Source organism: Equus asinus, chromosome X (genome assembly GCF_041296235.1).
Source record: "Equus asinus isolate D_3611 breed Donkey chromosome X, EquAss-T2T_v2, whole genome shotgun sequence".
Taxonomy (NCBI): domain Eukaryota; kingdom Metazoa; phylum Chordata; class Mammalia; order Perissodactyla; family Equidae; genus Equus; species Equus asinus.
The window spans coordinates 128340706-128366224 of record NC_091820.1 but is presented as its reverse complement, the minus strand read 5'-3'; the positions used below and the strand labels follow the sequence as shown (position 1 = coordinate 128366224).

The 25519-nt window shown below is 37.9% G+C and overlaps 1 long non-coding RNA gene across 2 annotated transcripts in view; it reads left to right on the top strand.

The window, feature by feature from the left end:
• Nucleotides 1–23797: 23797 nt before the first annotated feature.
• LOC139042681 (uncharacterized) overlaps nucleotides 23798–25519 on the top strand; it is a 28074-nt gene continuing 26352 nt past the window's right edge. The window contains exon 1 of one of the 2 annotated variants that reach the window (XR_011499686.1): nucleotides 23798–23979. This is a non-coding gene — a long non-coding RNA (uncharacterized lncRNA). Of the gene's footprint in view, nucleotides 23980–24863; nucleotides 25119–25519 lie in introns of those variants that run through there. The other variant, XR_011499687.1, reaches the window with a different exon arrangement.

Here is a 25519-nt window from a genome sequence, read left to right as displayed (position 1 = left end):
ACTTTAAACACATAACACTCAAAGTACAAACATTGGATTAGCACGTATACAGAAGTGGGTGGAGATATTAGAAAAAAAATTATTTGGATCATGGTACTCAAGGAGTACCAAGGTATGACAAAACAAATCCCTGTTATGCCTCACTTCTAACACTCATAGAGATAGATTTGCATCTGTCATATTCCATGGCTCATACTTTGTTGCCTCTCTCATAGGACCCAGCACCTAGCATGTTCTCTTTAACAATGGAGCGTTCAATAAAGGTCTGATAAGTGATTGACTGGTTGCTTGTCCTTGAACAAAGAAAAAAATCATTTTCTCGTGACCTTTGTATTTAAGATCTAAATCAGACAAGCTTGATTATTTTTCTTCAAAAACTGTGATTAATTACTCTCTTGTAAATAAATAATATCATGTCATCAATGGAACATTTTTGGATCTGAGGGTATATAGTCAAATGAAGTACATTGAAAGAATACACTATGAAGATATTTCTCTCCTCCAAGTTTGATAAATGACTATTTTAACAAAAGCTTATAAAATGAAATTGCTGTATGAATGAGATATTTTACGTCAAGTTCCAGCCAGTAGCCGACAACATTTTCAATGCAATGTTAACAATTTGAAATATATTGGAATAATTTTATAAATTAATACCGTAGCTTTGAAAAGCTCAACCCCATAATCATTCTCCTCCAGAAACACTCCATTCCATCTTATTTTTATAAGCACTTTATATGGAAATATGATATGTTGTTCCTGTTAAGCAAACTACTTTCGGAGGTGATAAATGGATTTATTAAATAATTAGCATGCAGATAGAGGAAAGCTATGTACCTTGCAGAAGATCTAAAATTGTTATTGGAAGCAAAGTGATATTCATATTTTTTAAACTGTATCAGAAATAGCAGATGCCAAGCACATTCACAATAATGGTACAATTCAGTCATGGATTAGATATGGACATGGTCCTAGCATTTTAGTGTGAGATTAATTTGGTAATATAAATGTAAGCAAACCTATGAGGATTTAGAAAGGCCAGATAAGGCATAAAATATATCATGGCTGTGGCAGGGTAACAGAGCCATTCTAGGAAGAGGATATATAATGTAGATTATCCATGACCTAAGAGAAGACATAGTGACACACAAAAGACTCTTACTAATATAAATCGAGATGATGACACACACATTTATTAAATGCCCAGAGGATAGTCAGTGTGATATTGCCAATTGCTTCTCTCTCAGCACTATGAAAGAAATATCAGAACATCCCTAAAGATAGATAAAGCATAAGCCTGAGAGTTTTGTTTTAATAAAAAGTGTGGCTAGCAAAGACAATGGAAATTAATGACCAAATAAGTTAGTGACCAAATTTGCTCCTCTGCTGTAACCACAGACAAACCCCATCTCTCTGTCAAAGAAAAACAAACAAATAAAAAGAAAACCCTGGAGATTTGGGATGACAGCCAAATTATTCTTTGCTTATATTCTCCTCCAGAATAGCCAGGAGGGAAGAAAGATGAAAATATGACAATAAGCTGAAGTTTTAGTGGTGAAGGAGGTAATTACCTCAAAGTGCTTTCTAGGTAGTAAAGAACTCCATGGAAGATAGTTATGCTTGTAATACAACCTGCGACTTCCAATATATTTTCAGATTCCTGCTCTGATGTGAGCCAGGTGTTTTCACATTGCTATTGTTTCCTTTAATACTCAAAATATTAATCACCCCAGAGGAAACAGATTCCAAAATAATAAGTGACTTACCTCTGATCAGGAAAGCCAATAAGTGGGTAGATCTGCTGGTCAAATTCAGATGCCCTGATTCCTAGTCCAGGAATATAGCTGTTAGAGCTCTGCACGTGTCTTAATTAATCTGTCTCTCTTCTCACTGAGAAGGTCCTTGTTTGCTCAGGGTGGAAGCTACCTCATGCTAATATTCTACCCAGAATGCAGATTCTGGCTTGAGGAACTATTTTTTCATGTTCCTCTAACCAGCCGTTCGTCCCCATTTAATCAATTTTTGCCCTTATTCCAATTAGTCTCAATACTTTTTATCCTTTTCCCACAAGAACAATCACCCAATAACTTTGATTAAAATTTTGGCTTGAAAATACAGCATCATTTCAGCCAATACAACTAACAAAAACTAGTTGACTTATGAAGCAATGTGTAGCGCCTAATGTTTCTTCCCTGAGCATTCAGAGTTGCTGGAGGTAGAAATTAATGCCAATAAAAATGCCTCTAAGAAAAGGAGATGCTTGACTTTATTGAGCATATGCCATATTAAATAAAACTGCAACTTGAATGATAGCAACTGCTAATCAGATCATTCCTTTAAGTAATTTAAATGAATCTAATTCTTCAACTTAGATTTTGCTATTGTGTGATTTTCCAGTTTCCACAGTCCCTGTTCAACATAGTGTGAAATATCTGCTCTATGCAAATAGGAAGAGAGGTAAGTTATTATTCCAAGGCATTTCGGTATACCATTGAAGTTTAGAAATATGCTGATTAACATAAAAGATAATTTCTCTAGTAGCTGAAGGAAGGATCAGGCATATAGAAATATATCTGCTGGCTCTGCTGAGAATGAGAGCCAACAAAACTTCGGGATTCCCCACAAGTTGGTCTTGGCATTCAGAAACAGCCCGGGGATGAACAAGTGACAAGAAGGCTGAAAGGGGAATTCTTTCTCCTCCTCCACTGAGACAGGTAGCTGAACTTCTTGAAAGTCTGCTTATGTTAACAAATTAAATGTTAATCTGAATCATTGACCCCTACTCCTCCTCCTTGATAGTCATACACAGTGACTCTGTAAAAGACAGAATAGAGAAATGAGATGCAAACATAGGCGTAGCTTTATCAGATCCGGGGGAAAGTAAAAAAGAAGGAATAAAAGATTAAAAAGATAGAAAATAAGTCTGAATAATGTCTTGCGGTGTAAGTTACAAAGATATGACAAACACTCCAAAATCCTTGTGTCATATTTTTGTTTGAAGGACCATTCAAACGTTTCCTTGTGTTCAAGGTGAAGGTCCTGGCTTCTGTCTCCATGTGGGCCAATGAGGTTTTACTCATCCCCAAGGTGTCTAATTGTGCCTCTGACCCCAGGTGACTCTCTTGCAAAAGTGTGCCTGTAGCCAAAGAGGTTGAGTGATACTGTGAAGGAAACACTCACCGTGTAAAAAGCAACCAGAAGCACAAGTTACCACCCATTTAACCAAATTACTATGGTGGCATAGAGCCTACAGAAAATTGGTAGACACAAGTTCTGTCCTAGGATCTCTTGGAAATAAGCTGGAGAAGATAATACAGATTTGAAACAAAAGACTGGAACTTCAAAAGATTCTTGGCACAATTAGATTTCAGAGAAGAAAACAATCAGGGCATATCAGACTTGTCAAGCAAATCCATATGGAGATCAAGGGTATTGAGTTGCATCTTTTTTGTTTGTTTGTTTGTTTTTGGTGAGGAAGATTGGCCCTCAGCCAATATCTGTGCCAATCTTCCTCCATTTTGTATGTAGGATGCTTATCAAACACAGCTTGATAAGCGGTGTGTAGGTCTGCACCCAGGATCCAAACCCGGGAACCCCAGGCCACTGAACCAGAGTGCACAAACTTAACCACTATGCCACTGGGCTGGCCCCTTGAGCTGCATCTTAAAGGCTGGGTAAGATTTAATAAGGAAGAGAAGAACACTATCCATGGCGTGAGCACGTGTTCTGTGCTAGGCCCTGGGTTAGGTCCATTATGTACATTATCTCATTGACTTCTCATATATGGGAGGTTTCATTACCACCATATTATAAATCAGGAAACAAAGGCTCAGGAAGATTAAGTGACTTTCCCAAGGTAGGACTGCTAGGAAATGCATTCAAGAGAATGTCATAGTTATCACTTACCAAGTTTTGCACTGTTGGCCCCTACTTGCCTCTATGGCCTCAACTCACACCACTCACCTCCTCATTCAGCTCATTCCAATCATAAATGAACCAATCTCTTTCATTGCAGGGTTCTCACATTTTGAGTTCCCTCTGCTTGCATAAATCTTTCTTTGCCTGCAAAACTTCTATGCATTTAGCAAAACTTTTTAAAGCTACTTCTTTAAAAAAGCATTTTCTGACTGCTGACCTAAATTAGGTCCTGATTAGACTCACTTATAGACATACTATTCACAGCACTTATCATAGTTTATATCTAAGTAATTACACACATGTATTAGTCAGAGTTCTCCAGGCTGGCAGGCTGAAAATTCAGGTAAGAATTGCTATTGGAGTCTTGAGTCTGAATTCTGTAGGCTGGATACACAGACAAGTTGTTTATGTTGTGGTCTTGAGGATAATTCCTTCTTCTCAGGAAAACATCGGTCTTTGCTCTCTTAAGGGCTTCAACTGATTGGATGAGGCTCACCAACACTATGGAGAGCAATCTGCTTTACTCAAAGTATATTGAGTTAAATGTTAATTACATCTTTAAAAAACTTTCATAGATGGGGCAGGCCCAGTGGTGCAGCGGTTAAGTTCACACGTTCCGCTTCTTGGCGGCCCAGGGTTCACCGGTTCAGATCCTGGGTGTGAACATGGCACAGCTTGGCATGCCATGCTGTGGTAGGCGTCCATGTATAAAATAGAGGAAGATGGGTATGAATGTTAGCTCAGGGCCAGTCTTCCTCAGCAAAAAGAGGAGGATTGGTAGTAGTTAGCTCAGGGCTAATCTTCCTCAAAAAAAAAAAAAAAAACCTTTCATAGCAACATCTAGACTAGTGTTTGACCAAACAATGATGCACCATAGCCTAGCCAAGTTGACATATAAAGTTAACCATCACACATGTCTATTTAAGGACTATTTTCCCTACTTGACTATAAACTCCATGCAGATAGAGATTCAGTCCATTTTTTTCACAACTGTATCTACAGTGCCTAGAACAGCACCTGGCATACAATATATGTTCAAAAATTATTTGCTGCTGAATGAAAGGAATGTCTGCCAGGTCTTAGTGACTGGTTGATCTAACACTGGCAGAAAATGGAAAATAGGAAACAATAACTGACTACAGAACAGTAAGCATTCCTAGCCAGTCAGATTTAATTCAATTTAACCAACAAACATGAACTGACTTTTATCAACACAAAACTATCCTAGGACTACAAAGGATATCAAAATAAATACAATAGGAGTCATACAAAGATTACAACACAAATATGTTTGTTGCCACAGTATTTATAGCGTCAAAAATCAAAAACAATTTATATGTTCAACAAAAAGGAACTGAAATGAAGAATTATTGGTGTTAGAATGACCTCTGGCAGCTGGGTTTGAAGAGTTTATGTATGGTGGACCTTTCCCAGTATGGACTGCTAATAAGCCATTCATTTGTATACAAAACTAGGTGCCATGAGGCGCACTGGGTGGCAGTTCTAGTAGCCCATCATGCAAGCATTCCTTGATGGCCTGGGCTCGGTTACAGAGACAAGGATGCTCCAACAGAGTGGTTCCACCTTCAGATATTGAGTATCTACTGTGTGCCAAGCACTGTTCTAGGCGTTAGAGATACAATGATGAACAAAATGGACAAATATCCATGCAATCTCATGGAGCTTTCATTCTAGTAGGAAAAGATAGACAAATAAAATAAATAAAATAAAAGATATGCTATGTTATTAATCAATACAATTAGAAAAATAAAGCATGGGAATGAAAAACACAATGTTTACATTGAGGATTAACATATTAGATAGGAACACCAAGAAAGGCTTCACAGGGAATGTGACAATTAAGCAAGAACTTTAAAGGAGTAAGGAAGTGAGCTATTTGTATACTCGGAAGAAGAGAGTTCCATGCAGAGGGAAAAGCAAGTGCAAAGACCTGAGATGGAAGTTGTCTTGCCATGTTTGAGATTGGAGCAGAGTGAATGAGAGGGAGAGCAGTAGGAGATGAGATCAGAGTTGTAATAGTAGGGGAAAAGGGGAGATGAGAGGGAAACATGGTATCACACGTGAATGTGAGAAGAGAAGTTAATTTGGGACTGATTGGAGCATGTTTTTGCAAGTACAAGGTGATAGAGAATATTAAAATCAACTGGAATTTCTTTACCCCCTAAATACAAAGGAAGACCTTGTCCCTGCAAGCAGCTTATCTAGAGCCTATTCAAACTAGCAAACCCTAGTAATTAGCTTATATAACATTTCGAATCAGATGATAAAAACTTGAACAATTCTTATAGTAAGACACGATTTTAATAACCGTGTCTGAACATATCCCATCAAATACCAGAATGTCTGTCTTCCTGCCTAAATGGTGTGGGAGAAATACATGTTATTTTTATAGATTCCATAATTCGATCCTTTCAAATTAAGAAAGAATGTTAACTTTGGGTTGCTGTATGAAGTGCTTTAAATATACAACAACAGGAGATCTACAATGTAGCCTTACTTTCCATAAGGAGACTCCAAATTAGGTAGACATAAGTGAGCTTCATTAAGCCTAATGAAAACACTTGGAATGAAACAAAAAGGGCAGTAGAGTCAATATTTGGCCTTCCTGACTCACATATGCTACAAATGTCACCAGAATCACATCAAAGAGATTTACTCTCCATTTTATGATTTTCTAACAGAATCTTTAGCTGCCCGTCAATCTATGCTTCCCATTAGACAATGGGAATGATGAAGAGGCCTTTTTTGCCCATATATAACCAGGCTGAAAGATCAGCTCCAAGAAGCTTATTCACAGATTGACTGCTTCAAGAAGTCCAAAATCATACAGCAAATCCACTACACTGACACGCAAGATGAGGTCCTGTTGCACAATCTGGGAATTCCAAATAGATAAGATAGCCTTCCAACCAAAGGAAAAACATATTGCATTTGATATTAGAGCAAGTAGAATTAATACCAGCCTAAACACTGAGAGTAGCATGAAATTCAGGATAGTAGTTATTTCGGTAGAAGTGGTATAGTGACGGGGAAGGACCATGAAGAGGGTCTGAGGGGCATTTGATATGATTAATGCATAAATAGGTGTATTTATATTATAAAAAATTATTGAATTGCATGCTTATTATTTGTGCACCTTTATTTATCCATGCCTACTTCATCAAGAAGTGTACTTAAATAAACGTCTGAGTAGAAACCTGGGGTAGAGCTGTCAAGGTAAAGGAATCATCATAATCAGCAAATAATTGTCCAGGAGCTGGTAGAGAGAGATCAAATCCTGCTCTAAGAAAACTAACAGAGTTAAAGGAAAGCACCTCTAACATGGCACAAAAGGAAAGCCTTTCGCAGTCCTAGAGGAGGAATGTGAGGCTGAGGGTATGATGGGAAGATAAGTGGAGAGAAGAAGACTAAGGATAGTTGGCACCTTAGAATGGGAAGTAGGAATCTTTCCACTATAAAGGATGGTATGACAACTGCCATCCAGCTATGAGGTGGCAGAAGGTAAGAAGTAGGCTTCCTTCTTTGTAATCCCTTAGCCACACTTATGTGTCCTTACAGTATACTTCTGAACCATCAATGATATCTCTACCTGAGCAAGGTTTGGCTCTATTCCTGAAGGAATGGAGTCAGTGCCTGAAGGCAGAATATTTACCTGATATCTTTTTGGCTTGTGATGCATCATATGTTCTCAGTAGAAAACACGTTCCAAGTGGTCAGAAGCTGCACATTAGGCAGAGCTCAGTGGTGCTAAATTAGATATCACCATTTCTCCATACTCATAAGTGCAAAGAGTCTCTGTCCCACTCCCTGTTTTTTTGAAAGATTCAAATATTTCACTAAGGGAAGGTGTCCATCACATGATCTTCCGCTGTGGATAACTACAACATGATAAGCTGCAGGCCTGCTTACTTACTTGCAAGGCCATCAGATCTCTTCGCACTCTTGGTTAGAACATCCCTAAACCCCCAACTCTTTGCCATTCATACACAGAACCACCAAATCATTGAACTAAGTATGGTATTTGGGTCTATCACATTCCTGTTTACCTCACTCACCTGGACTTTCCTCCCTATACTGCTCGCTATATTCCTTAATTTGATTCAATTGCCCAGCTATCCCTTCTAAACTCATGAGAAATTGTTTCCTATTCAGTCTACTCTCCTATATCTTCAGCCTCTTTCCAGAACCATCCCTCTACCCATCTCACCTTAATTGAGACTCGCCTGTCCTGTGAAGACATGCAGCTGTCAAAAGTAAATATTTTTCTCTCACAATTCTTGAATTTCAGAGCCAAGGACAGCCTTATTCCTCACTGCTACTTCAAAATCACTTCTCCTCTTTTCTTCAAAATCCGAAACTCCTTTAAAGCTCATGCCATCAGACAAAACCACCTGCTACCCCTCCTAGTTGCTGCCAACTACTGATCTCCCAGTGCCTCTTCTTCATTCATTAAAGGCTTTGGCCATGGCTCTCTGACATCATTTCCACTTCTGTTCTAGTCACAATGTTTAGTGATGTCAATAACCACGTACATGGAATGTCCAATATGCTATACACTATATTCACAGCTTCTGAACCTCCTCCAGTCATCTCTCCCTCCACCTCACCTAAGTTACTCACCCTCATGTACACATACTCAAGTTTAACATTACCAATCACTGTACTATTCTGAAATCTTGATTTCAACCTCTCAAGCTTCCTTCTGTACCCTCACTCCCACAATTTTCAACCAACTTGTAATCTCCAATCCATCAAACCCATCACATTTTCAAGTCCCGTCACCATTTTCATGTCCTCGCTTCTTTGCCCAAATTAGATTCCATTACCCAGCACTATAATTACTCCATTTCTTATGCCCTAGCCCTTCTATCTCTCTGAGAAAGGAGTAAAATCAAAACCTCTTTTGAACTCAAATATATCATTTCCTCACATGTAAAACTTAGCAGCTGAATATTGCTTGGGAAAATCTTCTTTAAATTCATTGTTATACACCTCTTGGGCACTCTACAGTACCCAGCAATGCTACATTTCCCTAATAAGTTTGCTTTCACCATATCCATTTTGTACCTTTCCTCCCTTCCTCACACCTTCCACGGCCTCCCTTACACACTTTCAGCAGATAGCCTCACCTTACTCTCCTTTGAGAAATTAGAAGTGATTGACTTGAATTCCTTAATCTTCTTCGGAAGGTAACCAATGATCCTCAAGTTTCCAAAGCCAGTAAATCCTTCTCGTTCCTGTCTTAAACACTCTCTTTCTCTAAACACTCTCGTCTCTCAGCACTCAGGACATTACTCTCTCCTGATTTTCTTCATATCCAAGTGGCCAATCCTTCTCAGTCTACTTTACTGTATCATTCTCCTCTTCTTAGCCTTTCCTTGTTGAAGGGTCTCAATATTGAGGGGTACTCTTCTCTAAAAATACTTTATTCCTAAGAAAATCTCACCCAGGCATATGGCTTTAACTATCATCTATATACCGAATTTATAGCTTCAACTTTGACCTCTTCTATGAACTTCAGATTGTTATATTCTCAACACCTCCATGTAGTTCTCTATTAAAGTTCAAATTTAAAATGACCCAAGATATTGATTTTCCCCTCCACAACCAATGCTTGCTTATTCTTCAGTCTTTCATGTCCCAGTAAATGGCACTATCATCCACCCAGTTGCTCAAACCAAAAATCAAGAGGCCATGCTTGATTTTTTCCATTCTCTAATCATTCATAACCAATCCAACAAGTTTTGTTAACTTACCTTCAAAACATATGCCCGAATCCGTGTACCTCTCTCCATCCTTACCACTCTCAGGATGATCCAAGTCACTGTTATCTCTCACCAGTTTGCTAATCGGTATTTCTGCTTTCACTCTTGCCCCTCACACCTAAGAGTCTAATCTCCAAACAGCAATTAATTCCAAACATAAATCAGATCATGTCATTCTCCTGCTCAAATCCCATCAGTGCCTTCCCATCACACTCAGAATACAATTCCCAGTCCTTCTCATGGGTTACACGACCTCTGAAGATCTGGCCCCTGCCAATTTTCCAATCTCATATTATACCTGTCTTCTTCTCACCTTACCTACATTGGCCTCCTTTCTGTACCTCAAAGAAGCAAAGCTCTTTTGTACTTCAGCATCTTTATGCTTGCTGATTCCTCTGCCTGAAGTGTTCTTTTCTTGGCTCTTCATGTGGCTGGTCTTTTTTTGATCATGCAAATCTCAGGGCAAATGCCATGTCTTCAGAGAAGTCTTTCCTGAAAAGTCTTTCCAAAGCAGCCACCCCTCTCTCCCACCACACTCCAACCCTGTTCATTTCTTCCATATCAAAACAACCTGTAATAATACTTTTGTATCTTTGTTTATTGGGTTATTTTCTTACTATCCATCTAGAATACAAGCTCTTTGAGGCAGGGACATTTTCTTTTATACTGTGGGCACATGGAACACCTTGACTATATGGTCCACTGAGTTGTGAGGAGTATGACCCAACAAGAGACAACTCAACTGAAGAAACAACAATTCCAACTTTTCTCCTCCTTATAGGGTAGCTAGAAGCATAGCCTGGAGGTATGTTCCACCTAAGTCTCATACTATCCTCTGCTTAACTATTCAGATAACAAGTCTAATAATGAAAATAACCTGAAAGGATATTTTGTTGCTGCTTATGTCTAGAACCTAAAAAACTACTCTTCAGTTCCATTAACCAGTTATTTATTCAGTGCCCACTCCGGTTCTAAGTCCTGCCTTTAGCATAGGTGATACAATGATCAAAAAGACTGCGACCCTGTCCTCAAGAAGCACATAGTCTGGTGGGCAAGGAGGTTGCAACGTGAAAGATAAGTATCTTTACTATAACTCTTTTATAAAGCAGTAGGAAGTACTGTCCTAAACGTGCAAAAGAAGTTTAGGACACAAAGAAGGTGAATCTGCGGAGGCTTTTGTCAAAGAGACACACTTGGACTACTATTTGAAGCCAATATCACTGAAGTAAAGACATCAATCATACACAAACTAACACAATGTGCACCTGGAGGTTTCCTGAATGGAAATCAAACACACTAACAGTGGCATTTTCTATACCTGTTAGCTAGGTCAAGTCCAACTCTGGCGTCCCTAAACACTGTTTGAAAGCCTCATGCATCAGAAGCACTTGAACTTTCTGTGGAACCAGAACCATAGAGTGGCAAGGCAGAGGAATGACTTAGTGGAAATCATTTATCTGCTCAGCTATCAAAGAATCAGGTACTCACAGTGTCATGTTTAAAGGGTCAAGGTGTCAGAAAAAGTACAACTCCCTGATGTGCAATTGATTACATAAAAGCAAGAGGACGGTTTGTCAGAAACTTCTATTCCAACTCTTGTACATCAGTAGGACAATATATAAAACTATCACATAATATAGACTGGTTCCAGCACTTATAGAAGAGGCGAGGGCTTCCCTAACTCATAAATCAGGATCTTTAAATAGATCAGTGACCCTTAGAGCATTGAATGAGGACTCATAAGGCCACGTAAGCTTGGGTAGACCATTCCATTGTCTAAATTCCAGTTTTCTCATATGTAAAAGAAGCTAGCAATACCAACATCTGTGAGTTATCCTAAGCACCAAATGAGATAACAAATGTATTTAGAAGTGCAATATTACTTCCATGCCACACTACAAATTTGCCAGTTTCCTCTCTTTGATTCAGGGGACAGATCTTATTATTGACTCCTGCCTCACTGGGGAACATTAATGGATTTACCCTGGTTCCATTACCAACAGTGGAACCTCCTTCAGGAAACGTTGGAGTCTCTTTGAATAATCAGTCTCTTATCACTCATCAAATAACAATTAGAAACCCTGCCAATGTATTGTTGAAAATTGATCCCAGAACCCTGAATAAAATACTAACATTTTTACTCAAAAATCAACGTAAGACCTAGCCAGTGCAATAAGGCAAGAAAAGGAAATAAAATACATACATATTGGAAAGGAAGAAATAAAACTATCTCTATTTACAGATGGCATGATTATCTACAGAGAAATCCTGAGGAATCTAAAAAAATAAAATCCTACAACTAAGTGAGTTTAGCAAAGTTGTGGGATACAAAGGGATGCAAGGACAACGTGCAAAAGTCAATTTCATTCTTATATACCACGAATTAAAAATTGGAAAGTAAAATTTGAAATAAAAAAGTTCCACTTGCAATAGCACCAAAAAGTGAAGTATTTAAACATAAATTTAACAAATACATGCAGAATCTGTATGCAGAAATCTACAAAGCACTGATGAAAGAAACACAAAAAGAGCTATATAAATAGAAATATATTCCATGTTCATGGATTGTAAGACTCAATATTGTTAAGATGTTGAGTCCTCCTCACTTAGTTTGTAGATTCAATGAAAACCCAGTCAAAGTCTCAGTAAAAATTTTGTAGCTATCAACAAGCTAACCATAAAATTCATGTGGAAATGCAAATTATTTAGACTAACCAACTAAAACAAGTTTGAAAAAGAACAAATTTGTAAGATACTACCTGATATTAACATTTATTATAAAACTACATTAAGCAGTACAGCATGGCATTGCATAATGAAAGACAAACAGCTCAATGGAAGAAAACATAGTCTGGAAATAAACCCATGCATATAAGGACAACTGATTTTTAACAAAAACTCAAAGGAAGTGCTGCATTAATAGGATGGTCTTTTCCATAAGTGGTATTGGAACAACTGGATATTCATGTGCAAAAAAATAAAAATAATTGAAAGAAAAAATAACTTAGATCTATACCTCACACCATATACAAAATTTAATTCAAAATGAAGCATAGACCTCATGGTAAACCTTAAAACTATGAAACTTCTAAAATAAAGCATGGAAGAAAATTCTTGTGATTCTAGGTTAGACAAAAATTTCATAGATATGATACCAAAACACCAAATCCATAAAAATAAATTAATAGGGGCTGGCCCCGTGGCCGAGTGGTTAAGTTTGCGCGCTCCGCTGCAGGCGGCCCAGTGTTTCGTCGGTTCGAATCCTGGGCGCGGACATGGCACTGCTCGTCAGACCACGCTGAGGCAGCGTCCCACATGCCACAACTAGAGGAACCCACAACGAAGAATACACAACTATGTACCGGGGGGCTTTGGGGAGAAAAAGGAAAAAATAAAATCTTTAAAAAAAAATAAATAAATAAATAAATAAATAAATTAATAAATTGGGCTTCAACAAAATTTAAAAAAAAAAATTTCTCTCCAAAACATTGTTATGAGAATGAAAATATAAGCCAAAGCCTGTGAGAAAATATTGAAAAATCACACATCCAATCAAGGACCTGTATCCAACGCATACAGAGAACTCTCAAAACTCAACAATAAGAAAACAAACAATCCAATGAAAATAAGTGAAAAAAAAAAATATGAACTGGGGCTGGCCCCGTGGCTGAGTGGTTAAGTTCGTGCGCTCCGCTGCAGGCGGCCCAGCGTTTCGTTGATTCAAATCCTGGTCGTGGACATGGCACTGCTCATCAAACCACGCTGAGGCAGCGTCCCACATGCCACAACTAGAAGGACCCACAACAAAGAATATACAACTATGTACCGGGGGGCTTTGGGGAGAAAAAGGAAAAAAAATAAAATCTTTGAAAAAAAAATTGAACAGACACATCAACAAAAAAAGACATATGAATGGCCAATAAGCACATGAAAAGATGCTCAACATGGTAATTTCGAAAATGCAGGTGAAAACCAAAATGATATGCCATTACACATCTGCTAAATGGCTGAAATTAAAAAGGCTGACCAAACTAAGTGTTAGTGAGTGTACTCTAATCTTTTCACTGTTCCATTCCTACTATCAGTCTAGCTCAGATTCTTTTAAACTCTTGCCTTTACTATTAAAATAGTTTCCTGATAGGTTTCCCCAGTTTTACTCCTGCCACCCTCCAATTGTTCTTCATACTGCAAACAGCATACTATGGTCTGAATATCCGTGTCCCCTCAAAATGCATAAGTTGAAAGCTCGACAGCTACTGTGGTAGTATTAGCAGGTGAGGCCTTTGGGAGGTGATCGGGTCATGAGAGCAGAACCCTCATGAATGAAATTAATGCCCTTGTAGAAGAGACCCAGGAGAGCCTCCTGACCCCTTTTCACGACGTGAGGATATGAGAAGTCTGACACCCAGAAAAGGGCCCTCACTCAACCATGTTGGCACCCTGATCTCTGACTTCTGCCTCCAAAACTCACATAAATAAATTTCTGTTGTTTATAAGCCATCCAGTCTGTGCTATTTTGTGATAGCAGCCTGAACAGACTAAGACATAAAATTGGTACTGGAAGTGGGGTGCTGCTGTAACATATGCCTAAAAATGAGGAAGCAGCTTTGGAACTGGGTAACGGGCAGAAACTGGAAGAGTTTAGAGGTGCGTGCTAGAAAAAGTCTACATTTCCATGAATGGACCCCTTAAGGCTGACTCTGGTGAGGGCTCAGAAGGAGAGGTGTAGAGAAAGCCTCAATCTTATTTTGTGCCGCCTCTCTCCTGCTTCATCATGTTCCACCACACTGGCTTCTCTCTTCCTGCTTTTTAAAAACTGTATCTTACTCCTTCTTCCCCTTATGTATGCTATGCATCCCGTCAGACAAAACCACACGTTATATTTCCTGAATATGTTATTTTATTTCAGATCTCTTTGCCCCTTACAAATCTGCTGTTCTTTGTCTGGAATGTCCTCTCTTCTCCTGGCCAACTTGTAGCCGTTTGTCGAGATTCTGCAACAGCATCATTTCTTCTATGACTCAGTCTTCCAAGCATCGTATTTCAGTGTTCCCGTAACACTTTACATTTCATCAGTCTATAACACCTCTCTTGGTGTGTTATCAGAACAATTTTACATATCTACCTCTTCTACTGTACTATGAGCCGTTTAATGGCATGAATTGTGATATTAGATATTTGGTCCTTATCATAACACCCTAATTCATGGGGCACTCTCTAAATGTTTGAGAAAGATAAAATATCCTTAAACATAATTTAATTTACATCTACTCTAAAGCATTCTTTCTTTTGTATGACTAGGCTATACTTAGTGTGGAAATGATTTGCAATTTAGAAAGACATTTGCCTGAAGTACAAGCTTGTTTGTTTGTTTGTTTGTTTTTGTCTACAAATAGGAGAGGATCATTAAGTGTCATCTGGAGACTTGCACACTCCTTGGGTCTTGGTAGCAAGCAAGATGATCCTTTTCAAAAATTGCAAATTTATTAAAAACAAATGAGCTCTCAGACCTGGAGAAGAGATTCCTTACTTTGGGCTCTTTTCCACAGGAGGTGAAAGAGAATTCAGTGATTGTTTCAAGGTGAAGTTTTTGGATTTTTTGTTTTCCTTCTTTCCTTTTGATCTAAATTGCTTTTACTTTTGGTGTTCACTAGCATCATCACAAGCAGATTCATACAGGTAAAACTGAAGAGTTTAAACCATCTTTTTCCTTATTTGGGGGTGTTTATGGAGTCCTGGCTTTCAGTTTCTCTTGCTGTCTGTTTCAAATGCCTCAGCCATTTACAAAATATCTGAACATTTGTGTGGAGGAAGTTACATAAGAAAGGAGGCTGGGTGCTGGAAATCCAAGAAATTTTTTTCAGACACAGCATGATGTCGTAAAATATTTATAGCTTCACTATAGCCCTGAACCGATGATTGTGTTCTACAGAAGAGTTTTGATTTTTTTGTCATAGTCATATATTACCTTCAAACAACTACCTTAATAGTCCTCCAAGGAGATCCACCTTACTCTACCTAACATGTTTGTGGAGTTGTTTACAGCTGTATGATTTGTGTTGTTAACATAAATCTGGCCCCTGGAGCATCGTGTTTTAGATTTTCTTGCCGTGATGGATGGTTCTCCCAGAAGTTTATATTATCAACTTAATTGTTCCAGATGCTCCTCCCAGCCCCAATGGGAGCTTCCTTTTTGGGGGGAATAGTTACAAGAAGTGTGGTCCAACCTTAAATCAATTAGGCAATAATTAGCTGACTCATGCCTAAACTTGCCATTTCTTGCATGCCACTGAGGGACACTGAAAATTCTTATTTGAAACACACATGAGAGTTGAACTTTAGATATGTCAAGAGCTTTGGAGGCAGAAAGATCAGCTTGTTTGCTCCTAGCAGTCCTGATATGGGTAGAAAAGTGGGACTAGGGGCAGAGTTAAGAGGAAGCAAACTTTGGTTCAATGTCAGAATATGCATTTTAATAGTCAAACTGGACTGAGACCTAGTATGCTTTTCAAGAATAATGACAGCTCCATAATTTTCATCTAGGAGAGATTTAGAAATGGCACTCTAGTCAAAAGTGGATCCTAAGGAACTGGATTGGAAGCCACATTTGCAAAACAATTTATGTAAGATTGTGAAATATCATTTGTCTATATCAAGGAACTGGGGAAAAGTGATGGATATTTGGAGGGTAGCTAAAGACTCCCCCCCAAGCCACTTCCACTGCTGCTGCCACTGTTCAGGCAATAGTGCATTCTCCATAATGGAAAGTGTTTGACTTCTTGGTCCAGTTATTGCAGAGGGAATTCTTGCTTAGAGTAGATTCTATTCGTCTATGTTTCCATGAGTTAACTTTTTTAGAAAACAACTTGATCTCTGTCCCTTCCTTATATAAATTCTTGATGTAATTCTTAAATAATTCTGCTATTTTAAGGAGGGATAGATGTGGAATTTCACTTTCTGCCAATTGTGAATATACACAAAATACCCAAATGAGGTAGATCAAGCAGGTAGTTTGGGTCCTATTTTATATAAAGAAAAATGGAAAGTCAGGAGGCCTTAGGTTACACATTTTAACATTTAAAACAGGTAACACTTTATAGAAGGAGGAAGCAAAGTTTAGGTGGCCTAAGGTTTCACATTTAAGGTACTGGTAGACCCAAGTAAGGTACTGATCCCTTCTTCCACTTTTTTTCCCCACCAAACAGCTTTGTTACTTATAAACAGCTGAGTTTATAGATTTATAGGTAGAGTTGCAGCATTTTAACTATCTAAACAATGCCTAAAGTTAAAAGCAATTTCTATTCCTACTTTTGCTAAGTTTTTTATCTGTTATCTGATTTTTATCTATCTGGTTTATTCGACAGTTTCATACATGCACATATACCCATACACATGCCCATAAACACACAGCATAGGTTGGAAAATAAAGAACGACCAGCAAAGCAGGCAAACTGAGTTTTAGGTGAGTGCACCAGGTCTGCTTCTTTTTAAAGAAGTGTAGGGATTGGGGCTAAGTTTCCACCCACTCAGAAAAGGCAGTCAACCATACAGACCATGCCATCTCTCTACCACCTCCCACAAGTCAAGCATTCAGCATAGAAAATACCGTGAACATTTAAAAAAATTATTGAGGAAAATGTCAAAAAAAATATAAAAGTAGAGAGAATAGCGTAATGAAAACCACATACTCGTCACCCAGCTTCAACTCATGGCCAATCTTGTTTCATCTATACTCTCCTGTATTAGTTTTCTATTGTTGCATAGCAAATTATCAACGCTTTTAGAGGCTTCAAGCAACATTCATTTATTATCCCACAAAAAGTCAGAATTCTTGGCATAGCATAACTGGGTTCTCTGCTCATGGTCTTACCAAGCTACAAAGTATTGCCTGGAGCTATGATCTCATGTGGGGCTCGAGGTCTTCTGCTCAGCTTATGTGACTGTTGACACAGTTCAGTTAATTCCTTGTGGCTGCGGCACTGAAGTCCCCATTTTCTTGCTGTCTGTCAGCCAGGAATTGTTCTCATCTCCTACAGACCACTCTCAAGTCTGTGGTACGTGGCTCTCTCCAAAGGCAGTTTACAACATGGTCGTTTGTTTCTTCAAGGACAGTAGGAAAGAATCTCTTGCTGCTTCTTGTTCTTTTCATGGCTATCCTGATTAGGTCAGGCCCAACTAGGAAAATCTCCAATTTTATTAACTCAAATTCTGCTGATCAGGTATCTTAATTAGATCTGAAAAAGGTCTCATGCTGTATAGCATAACGTAATTATGGGAGCAATATCCTTTCATATTCACAGGTCTCACCCATACTCAAGGGGCAGAATTTATACAGTGCATGTCATAAGGAGGGTGGATTCATAGGGGCTATCTCAGAATTTTGTCCATCCTATTCACTCATATTATGTTGAAATAAATCCATGACATAACATCATTTATAATAAAGATTTATGTGTGTATCTCTAAGATATAAAGACTGATTTTTAAACATAAACACTATGCCATTATCACACTTAAAATAAAATTAATTCATTAATGTCATCAGATAGCCAGTGTTCAAATTTTTTCTATTATTTTTAAAGTTTGTTTGCTCATATCACAGCATCCTAATGAGCTTCAGGTATTGAAATTTGGTGATATGTCTCTTAAATCTTGTTAAATATACAGGCTCCTCCTTCTTTTTTTTCTTTGTAATTTACTTGTTGAAGAAACAGGGTCATTTGTTGTATAAAATTCCTAGACTAGATTTTTGTTTCTACTTTCCATTATGAGATAATTGTGGAGTCACAAGTGGTTGTAAGAAATAATACAGAGTAATCATGTTTCCATTTACCCAGTTTCTCCAATAGTATCATCTTGCAAAACTGTATTATAACATATAGTGAAGATTCAGAATATTCCCATCATTGCAAGAATTCCTCAAATTGCCGTTTTATAGCTATATCTACTTCCCTCCTGCCCCAACCCTCCTCATCCCTATCAACCATTAATTCTCTATCAACCGTTAATCTGGTCTCCATTTCTATAAAATTGTCATTTCAAGAATGACGTACAAATGGAATGATACAATATGTAACCATTTGAAGTTGGCTGTTTCATTCACCAAAATTTTCTAAAGACTCATACAAGTTGTTGTGTTTGTCAATAGTTGTTTCCTTTTTACTGCTGAGTAGCGTTCCATGGTATGGATATATCTTAGTTTGTTTAACCTATCTAGGACATCTAGCTTGTTTCCTGTTTGGGGCACTTATTAATAAAACCGCTATAAACATTCATGTACATTTTTGCATGAAAATAAGTTTTCATTTCTCTGGGCCAAATGCCCAGAAGTGCAATTGCTGCGTAATGTGGTAAGTGTATGTTTAGTTTTTTTTTTTAGGAAACTATCAAACTGTTTCTTAGAGTGGTTGTACCATTTTACATTCCCTTCAACAGTGTATATTGATCTGGGTTCTTTTCATTCTTGCAAGCAATTGGTGTTGTCACTATTGTTGTTTTAGCCATTTTTGACAGATGTGTAGTAATGTCTTAGTATGGTTTTAATTTGAATTTCCCTAATGGCTAGCACATCTTTTCATGTGCTTATTTGCCATCTTTATATATGCCATAAAATGTATTTTCATGTCACTTGCCCACTTTCTAATTGGGTGTTTACCTTTTTCTGTTAAATTTTGAATTATTTTTATATTCTAGATATGAGTTCTTTACCAGTTATATGGTTTGCAAATATTTTCTCCCAGTCTGTAGCTTGTCCTTTCATCTTCTTAACAGGGCCATTCACAGAGCAAAAGTTTTGATTCTGATGAGGCCCAATTTATGAATTCTTCCTTTTCTACATCATGCTTTTGGTGTCAAGGCTAAGAACTCCTGTCAAGCCCTAGATCCCAAAGATTTTCTCCTATTTATTTTCTAATAGTTTTACAGTTTTTCATCTTACATTTATGTTCATGATCTGTTTTGAGTTGCCTTTTACATAAATTATGATGTGTAGGTCGATGTCTCCTTTTGTGCCTATAGGGGTCCAAATGTTCCAGTACTATTTATTGAAAAGGATCTTCATCCTCCCTTAAATTGCTTTGTACCTTTGCCAAAATCACCTTAGCATATTTATATGGATCCATTTCTCAGTAATCTGTTCTATTACATTGATCTATCTATTGCCTATCTCTTCAATAACATCACATAATGTTCATTTCTGTAGCTATAAAATAATTCTTAAAAATTGGGTCGGCAACCTGAAATCAGAAATCCCAAGAGTCCCTTGCACCCCTATGTTCATCGCAGCATTATTTACAATAGCCAAGACGTGGAACCAACCTACATGCCCAGAAACTGATGATTGGATAAAGAAGATATGGTATATATACACAATGGAATACTACTCAGCCATAAAAAAAGACAAAATTGGCCCGTTCGCAGCAACATGGATGGACCTCGAGGGTATTATGTTAAGCGAAATAAGCCAGTCAGAGAAAGATGAACTCTATATGACTCCACTCATAGGTGAAAGTTAACATATTGACAAGGACATCTGATCGGTGGTTACCAGGGAAAAGGGGGTGTGGGGGGGAGGGCACAAAGGGGGAAGAGGTGTACCCACAACATGACTAACAATAATGTACAACTGAAATCTCACAAGGTTGTAATCTATCATAACATTAATAAAAAAAATTTTTTTAAATAAAATAAAAAAAATTGGGTCAGCAGATTCCTACCAGTTTATTCTTTTATTCTAAAATTGCTTTAATAATTCTAGTTCCTTTGGCTTTCCATATAAATTTTACAATTATCTTGTATACCCACAGGAGAAACTTTCTGGGATTTTTATAGTAACTGGGTTAAACATGTATATCAATTTGGAGAAGAATTAGCATCTTTACTGTGTTGAGTCTTCTGATCAATAACTATGGTATATCTCCACTTATTTAGATCTTCTTTATTTCTTTCAGCAGTGTTTTTTAGTTTTCAACATAGAGATCCTGTATATGTTTTGTTATATTTATATACCTAAGTATTTTAATTTTGGGCGCTATTGTAAATTATATTTTTAAAATTTTGAATCCCAACCATTGATTGTAAGTATATAGGAAAACAATTAATTGACTGTTATATATTGACCTTGTATCCTACAAACCCTGCTACACTTGTTTATTATTAGTTCAAGGAGGTTTTTTGTAGATTCTTTCAGGTTTTAAATGTAGACAAATGTTTTATGCAAACAAAGATAGCTTCAGTTCTTCCTTTCTAATATATATAAATTTGATTTATTTTCTTGTCTTATTTCACTAGCTACAACTTCCAGTATGATGTTGGATAGGTGTGGTAACAGAGGATATTCTTCACTTGATATTGGTCTCAGCAGGAAAGTGTCCATTCTGTCACCATTACATATGGTGTTAGTTGAGGATTGATTGTGGATGTTCTTATTAAGTTGAGGAAGTTCCCTTCTATTCCTAGTTTGTTGAGAGTTTTTATCATGAATGAAGGTTGGAGTTTGTCAAATATTTTTTTATGTACCATTTGATATGATTATATGATTTTTCTTCCTTCACCTCTTGATATGGTGAATTATATTGATTTATTTTCAAATATTGAACTAGCCTTGCATACCTGGAATACATCCAATTTGTTCATATTATATAATTCTTTTTATGCATTGTAGGATTGGATTTGCAAATACTTTGTTGGGGATTATTGGGTCCATGTTCGTGAAACATATTGGTGTATAGTTTAAGTTTACTCAAAGTCTTTATCTGGTTTTAGTATGAGGGTATTGTTGGCTTCAAGAATAAGTTAGAAATATTCCCTCTTTTCTAATATCTAGAATTGGTTGTGGAAAACTGCTATTATTTTATCCATAAGTTTTTGGTAGAATTCACCAGTTAAACTATCTGAGCCTGGTGCTGTTTTTTTTGAAAGGTTATTAATTGTTGATTAAATTTATTTAATAAATATAGGCCTTTTCAGATTATCTATTCCTTCTTGTGTAAATATGGTAGTTCTTATCTTTCAAGAAATTGCTTTATTTCCTCTAAGTTATCATATTTCTGGGTGTTATGGGTTGTATTGTGTCCTCCCCCAAAAAGCTATGTTAAAGTCCTAAACCACAGTATCTCAGAATGTGACCTTATTTGGAAATAGGGTCTTTGCAGACATAATTAGTCAAGATGAGATCATACTGGAGTAGGGTGGGCCTCTAATCCAATATGACTGGCATTCTTGTAAGTAAACTGTTGTGTGAAGTCAGAGACATAGGGAGAAAGTCATGTGAAGACAGAAGATTGGAGTGATACATCTACAATCCAGGGAATGCAAAGATTGCCAACAAACCACCAGAAGCTAGAAAGAGGAGATGAAGGATTCACCTACAGGTTTCAGAGGAATCATGGCCCTGCCAACACCTTGATTTTCAATTTATAGCCTCCAAAAGTATGAGGCAATGCATTTCTGTTGTTTTAGGCTACCCAATTTGTGGTATGCTGTTGCAGCAGCCTTAGAAAAGTAATACAGTGAGCACAGAGTTATTCTTTATATTCCTTTACTCTCCTTTTGATGGCCACAGTTAGGTCTGCTGGTGACAAATAATCTTAGTTTTCCTTCATATGAGGTCTTGATTTCCCCTTTATTCTTGGGGATATATTTCCTGAGTATAGGATTTTGAGTTGATAGTTCTTTTATTTCAGCAGTTGAAAAATTTTGTACTACTTGCTTCTGGCCTCCATGGCTTCTGATGAGAAATCCACTCTCATTCAAATTGTGTCCTTTTCAAAGGTGTCTTTTCTCTATCATTGCTTTCAAAATTTTTTCCTTTGTCCTTAGTTTTCAGAAGTTTATCTGAGATGTATCTTGGTGTGGATTTCCTTTGGTTTAATCTGTTTGGGGTTAACTCAGCTTATTGCAGCTGTAGAATTATGTGTTTTACCAAATTTGGAAAGTTTTCAGCCATTATTTCTTTGGGTGCTTTTTCAGCCTCTTCTCTTTCCTCCTCTCTGAGACTTTTCTGGTACGTGGATTTAGATCTTTTGTTATATTTCCACAAGTCATTTGGTATTTATTTTTTTCAGTCTATTTTTTTCTTTATTCTTTATTCAGATTGGATAATTTCTATTGTTTTATCTTTCAGTTTACTGATTCTTTCCTCTGTCCCCTCCATTTTGCTGTTGGCCCATCCAATGGATGTTTAATTTTGGTTATTGCATTTTTTCAGCTATAAAATGTCCACGTGGTTCTTTTTATGTCATCTATTTCTTTGATGAAACCTTATATTTTTTCCTGAAGCTAAGTTTCATTTGTTTTAATCATGTTCACAATTGCTCATTGCCACATTTCTACGATGGTTGCTTTAAATTCTTTGTGAGATAATTCTAACATTTTTATCATCTTGTTTTTGGCCTTCATTCATTGCCTTTCTCAATCAATTTGAGATCTTAATAGCTCTTGGTATGATAATTTTCAATTGAAACCTGGACATTTTGTGTATTATGTTATGAGACTCTGAATCTTGTTTAAACCTTTTGTTTTATCTGGCTTTCTCTGACACTGCTCTGGCAGGGGAAGGGGAAGTGACACCATCTTGTTACAGGTGGAGGTAGAAATCCAGGTTCCCAACTTGGCTTTCAATGACATTAGACGGGTGGAGTTTCCCTCAGATCCTCTACCCTGGATGGGGTAGAATTCCAGACCCCTAATTGATCTCCACTGTCACTGCCCCATGGGATGACAGTCCCCAGCCTCCATTCGCACTTCTCTGACACCACGTTAGCAAGGGGATTGGAGTGCCTCATTACAGCTTGATGAAGGTAAAAGTCTATGTTCCCCACTCAGCCTTGGCTAGTGTGTGTGGGAATGGGGCCACAGTTATTTCTGTGGTGTTTGGCTGGAGTAGAGCAGTCATTGTCTAAAGTTTTCTGTGTTACTAGGCTGTCCCTTTTCTTGTCCTTTAGCTAGAGAGAACAGGCTTTTGCTGGGACTTTTGTTTGGTCAGCGTCCACTGACATTTCCTGATTGCTGGCTTCCCCTGCTCCAAGTCTGGGATAAATGATGCAAGAAAAAAGGAAATTCAGGGAACTCATCACTTTGCCGTTCCTCAGATCCTTAGGCCCCTAGCAAGTCTGTCTTCTTCTTTCCACCTTTCAGAGCTTTTTTACATTTGTTTTGAATATAATTTCTAGGATTTTTAGTTGTTCTCAGCAGGAATAACCGGGAAAAATACATCTACTCCACAGTCTCAGAAGCAGAAGTCTCCACACTGGATTTTGATGATTATATCTACAAGGTCAGTCTATTTTCTCTCATTTTTCAGATCAGTAAATTCTATTGATCTCTTCTCAAGTTCACTGATTCTATTCTCTGTCATCTGCACTCTACCATTGGGTCTATCCAGCAAGATTTTTCTATCAGTTATTGTATTTTTCAGTTCCATATTTTCTATGCTTCTCTTTTTATAACTTCTATTTCTTTCCTAAGGTTTTCTGTTTTTCTTTTCTTACAGAGAATTTTTAGTTTTTGTTGAACCAGTTTTCTGACAGTTGCTTTAAAATCCTTATCAGATAATTCCAACATTTTATTCACCTTACTGTTGACATCTGCTGATTGTCTTTTCTCACTCAAATTGTGATTTTTCTCAGTTCTTGGTGTAAAGGTCTTTTTCAATTGTATCTTGCACATTTTGGACACTATATTGTGAATTCTAGATTCTATTTCTTCTTCTTTTTAGCAGGCAATTCTCCTGTTGAAATATACAGCAAAGCCCTTGTAGGTGTCCGTGTTCAGCTTCCCTCTGGTCCCCACCAATATCTCCCCAGCAAAAGTAGGGTGCTGACTCATACAGCTTTATTACAGACAGAGTGGAAGTTCAGCTCCCTCTTTCACTGAGCTGACACCTTCCTGGCAAAGGTGAAGAACTAAGTCACACCTCCTGCTTGCTTCCCAGTCAGGATGTGAACTTGTCTTGGCCACCAGTATGAGTGGGGCAGATGGATGACTCACACAGCTTTGTTGCTGTAGGGGAGGGTAGAGTCTCAGCTCACCACTAGCCCCAACAATAATGGGAAAGTGAAGAGGAGGGGACAAGTGGAGTGCCAAGTAGCCCTGCTTCAGACTGTCTGGTTCAGCATCACGTTGGGGAAGAGGCTCACTAGCCACTGGATCCTTCACATATTACCCGTGAAGAGGAATCAGTGCCCCTCCTACTTCTGCCAGCTGGGAAATGGAAGATCAGCTCTCTGCTCTGACCACCTACACCACCCCGTGGGGAAATTAGAGTGTTGCCTGCTTCTGCCAGGCAGAGAATGTGAGGGTTAACTTCCTGCTAAGCCCTGACAACATTTCCCTGGCAGAGGAATCCTAGCACTACCAGCTTCAACCCGGTTGGAAATGAAAGATCAGTTCCCTGCTCCTTCCTGATAAACTTCAGTGAGTGGAGGGTGGGTGGATGTTTTGGTTTGTCTGTTCGAGTTTGGCTGGGATGGGGAAGGTATTGCCAAAAGGTTTTCTGTTGTTAGGCCAACCTTTTCCTGGTCTTTTGGCGAGGGACAACAGGCTTTTCTTGGAACTTTTTTGAATCTTCCTGCTGGCAATTCTTGGCTGGAGGTCTCTGCAGCACCCTCCCCATATATCCATGATATATGGGAAGCCATAAGAAAATTGAGAGAACTCACAGCAGTGTCATTAACTCAAGTCCCAAGGTCCAGCCACAGTCTGCTTTCTTTCTACCTTTCAAAATCTCCTGATGCCTGTTTGGTGTGTCATGTATAGGAATATTTATTGTAAGGTGAAGGGTCTGTAATGAATGGGTCTATCATCTCGGCTGGAGC